The sequence below is a fragment of the Botryllus schlosseri genome, unplaced genomic scaffold, assembly GCF_051294905.1.
Source record: "Botryllus schlosseri isolate E-star unplaced genomic scaffold, Bs_hap1 Bs28a, whole genome shotgun sequence".
Taxonomy (NCBI): domain Eukaryota; kingdom Metazoa; phylum Chordata; class Ascidiacea; order Stolidobranchia; family Styelidae; genus Botryllus; species Botryllus schlosseri.
Genome location: NW_027648637.1, coordinates 168,801 through 172,500, shown reverse-complemented (window position 1 = coordinate 172,500; position 3,700 = coordinate 168,801). Strand labels below are relative to the sequence as shown.

General features: G+C 61.8%; 3 non-coding genes across 3 annotated transcripts in view; all 3 read right to left on the bottom strand.

Moving 5' to 3' along the window:
- Positions 1-544, bottom strand: part of LOC145459917 (large subunit ribosomal RNA) — a 3,725-nt gene extending 3,181 nt beyond the window's left edge. Inside the window, exon 1 of the ribosomal RNA XR_013921601.1 lies at positions 1-544. This exon is cut by the window's left edge and continues 3,181 nt beyond it. This is a non-coding gene — a ribosomal RNA (large subunit ribosomal RNA).
- Positions 545-826: 282 nt separating this feature from the next.
- Positions 827-980, bottom strand: LOC145459941 (5.8S ribosomal RNA). Its single transcript, XR_013921622.1, has one exon. It is a non-coding gene; the product is annotated as a 5.8S ribosomal RNA (ribosomal RNA).
- Positions 981-1,306: 326 nt separating this feature from the next.
- LOC145459967 (small subunit ribosomal RNA) lies at positions 1,307-3,130 on the bottom strand. The gene has a single exon (XR_013921647.1). It is a non-coding gene; the product is annotated as a small subunit ribosomal RNA (ribosomal RNA).
- Between the last annotated feature and the right edge of the window lie 570 nt (positions 3,131-3,700).

Below are 3,700 nucleotides of genomic sequence, written 5' to 3'. Positions count from 1 at the left end.
GGTGCGCCGGTGCGTCACGCGCGCCCCGACGAGGACGTGGCTCGCGCCTCCGCCCGTCGCCGCGACGCGCCCCCGCGCCCGACTGAAAGCCGCCCGGGCCCGGACGGGCCCTCCCGTTTACCTCTCGACGGTTTCACGTACTTTTGAACTCTCTCTTCAAAGTGCTTTTCAACTTTCCCTCACGGTACTTGTTCGCTATCGGTCTCGCGACCGTATTCAGTCTTAGATGGAGTTTACCACCCGCTTCAGGCTGCATTCTCAAACAACCCGACTCCGGGAAGAGCCTTAGCGGCGGCGGCGCGCGCCCTCGCGGGCCTGACACCCTCGCGGGGGAGAGGCCTCGATCAGAAGGACTTCGGCGCCCGCCGGCCGTCGCAGGGGCTCTTCCTTACGTCACATTCCGGCGCGCTTCGAGAACGCGCGGGTTCGACGCTGGACAGATCCCGCTTCACTCGCCGTTACTCGGGGAATCCCCGTTGGTTTCTTTTCCACCGCTTAATAATATGCTTAAATTCAGCGGGTAGCCTCGCCTGAACTCAGGTCGAAGTCGTACCTCTGCCGGCGCCTCGTCGGCCGCCGGTCACCGCCGCGCGCCTCGCCGGGAGCCGCACCGCCCAAAGCCGCGCCGCGCTCCGACCGCCAGTACCGCGCCCGGAGGCGCGATCGCAACGGCGGCCGAGTCGCGGAGCGACCGGGTCCGGCCCCGACGCCAGCGCGCGCCGGTCTACCTCGGAGCGACGGGCCTCGCGGCCCGACGCCCAAACTCTCAGGCTCCATCTCGCCGCGGGCGGCTCCTACCAAAGCCGCCTCGCGCATCGCTTCACGCCGACCCTGAGGCAGACGCGGCGCCGGGATTTGCCCGACGCCGCAATTTGCGTTCGGAATATCGACGTTCAATGTGTTCTGCAATTCACATTACTTCTCGCACTTAGCTGCGTCCTTCATCGACTCGCGAGCCTAGTGATCCACCGTCGAGAGTCGTACTCTCTTTGCTCTTGGGACAACTCCGCATCGCTTCGCTCACCACGGTTTTTCGCGGGGTCTCGCAGCCCCTTCGGCGCCGGCTCGCTCGAGGCCGACGCCGCCGAGGGACCCGACCTAGAGGCGTTCGGTCTCGGTCCCTCTCCGAAGGCGGGCCCCGACGACGGCCATCCCCGGCCCGCCGTCGAGCGCCCGCCCTCTCGTATCACGACGGTCTCGTTCGCCTTACCGAGCGGCGCCCAAGCGCGGGGCGCCGCGACGCCGAGTCCTCGCGGACACGGCGCCAGATCAAAAAGCAACGGGGCCTCGCACCCACCAACAACGATAATGATCCTTCCGCAGGTTCACCTACGGAAACCTTGTTACGACTTTTACTTCCTCTAAACGATCAAGTTCGGTCGTCTTCCCGGCGCACCGCCGCGCCCGTCGCCGGGCACGCGACGGGGCCGGTCCGAGGATCTCACTAAACCGTTCAATCGGTAGTAGCGACGGGCGGTGTGTACAAAGGGCAGGGACGTAATCAACGCGAGCTGATGACTCGCGCTTACTGGGAATTCCTCGTTCGAGGGCAACAATTGCAAGGCCCTATCCCAATCACGGACGGGGTTCAACGGGTTACCCGGACCTCTCGGCCCGGGCGCACTCGCTGATCCGTCCAGTGTAGCGCGCGTGCGGCCCCGAACATCTAAGGGCATCACAGACCTGTTATTGCTCGATCTCGTGTGGCTAAACGCCACTAGTCCCTCTAAGAAGTTGGACGCCGACCGCCGAGGGTCGCGTAACTATTTAGCATGCCAGAGTCTCGTTCGTTATCGGAATTAACCAGACAAATCGCTCCACCAACTAAGAACGGCCATGCACCACCACCCACAGAATCAAGAAAGAGCTGTCAATCTGTCAATCCTTCCCGTGTCCGGGCCGGGTGAGTTTCCCCGTGTTGAGTCAAATTAAGCCGCAGGCTCCACTCCTGGTGGTGCCCTTCCGTCAATTCCTTTAAGTTTCAGCTTTGCAACCATACTTCCCCCGGAACCCAAAGACTTTGGTTTCCCGGAGGCTGCCGGCGAGGTCGTCATGGTAACGCCCGCCGATCGCCAGTTGGCATCGTTTATAGTCAGAACTAGGACGGTATCTGATCGTCTTCGAACCTCTGACTTTCGCTCTTGATTAAAGAAAACGTTCTTGGCGAACGCTTTCGCAGCTGCTCGTCTTCCGCCGGTCCAAGAATTTCACCTCTGACGGCAGAGTACGGACGCCCCCGGCCGTCCCTCTTAATCATTACCTCGCTCCCGCGAACGCCAACGAAACGAGACCGAGGTCCTATTCCGTTATTCCATGCGACACTATGCAGGCGGGCGGCCTGCTTTGAACACTCTAATTTTTTCAAAGTAAACTCGTCGGCCCGACCCCCGGCACCCGGTCAAGAGCACCGCGGGCGGCGCCGACAGGCGGAACCCGCGACGCCGGTGCACGCCCTGCGACGGACCGGCGCCGCGCGCTCTACATCCAACTACGAGCTTTTCAACCGCAACAACTTTAGCATACACTTTCGGAGCTGGAATTACCGCGGCTGCTGGCACCAGACTTGCCCTCCGATGGATACTCGACAAGAGTTTTAGAATGTACTCATTCCGATTGCGGGGCCTCGTTAGAGTCCCGCATCGTTATTTTTCGTCACTACCTCCCCGTGTCGGGAATGGGTAATTTGCGCGCCTGCTGCCTTCCTTGGATGTGGTAGCCGTTTCTCAGGCTCCCTCTCCGGAATCGAACCCTGATTCCCCGTCACCCGTTATCACAAAGGTAAGCCCGTAGCCTACCTTCGAAAGTTGATAGGTCAGACACTTGAATGGTAGGTCGCCGCCGCGAAGGCGTGCGATCCGCGTGGTTATCCAGAGTCATCGAAAGAGACGGGCCCTCGCGGGCCCGGTCGGGTTCGAACCAATAAAAGCGCGCCTCCCGGAGTCGGCGCTCGGTCGCATGTATTAGCTCTGGAATTGCCACAGTTATCCACGTTAGCTCTCGCAAGGACCAAATAAACCAAGACTGATTTAATGAGCCGTTCGCAGTTTCACTTTACGTTCAGTTCGTACTTACACCTGCATGGCTTAATCTTTGAGACAAGCATATCACTACTGGCAGGATCAACCAGATATCTCTCGCGCACTGCGAGGCCCGCCCCTGGGCCGGGGGTCGGGCGTCGGGACCAAGGTGCTCTTCGGCACCGGCGCCGCCGCTCTACGGCGCCCGTCGCTTTCGCTCTCTCGATCGTCGGACCGTTCTCGGGTCGCCCGCCGTCGTCTCGTGGGACGCGGACGCCCGCCGTTCACCGCTTAATAGAATCACTCGCGCTCGGAACCGAATCCGAGACGGACGCGAGGCCTGCCGCCGGGGCTCGGGCGCTGCTCTGCCGCGACGCGATGCACGGATAAGCGCCCGGAGCCGCCGCGGCGGACCGAGGACGTCGTGTTTGTATAGCGGGCCGTCCCGCTCTTTCGTTCGTTCCCGGAGGCAAGGGCCGCGAGGCCCAGCGGTTCACGAGGCATTTGTCGGACCAAGGTTTCTCGACGGCCGATTCACTCCTCGGCGACGCCGCGACGCTACGTAGGAAGGGTCTGGGCCGCGAGGCCCGAAGTACAACGCGCCGCGTCCGCGCTGCATTTATTGAGTCCGCTATCCGGTATGCCTCATGGCTGTATGACAGGTGTAGGGTCACTATCATCCA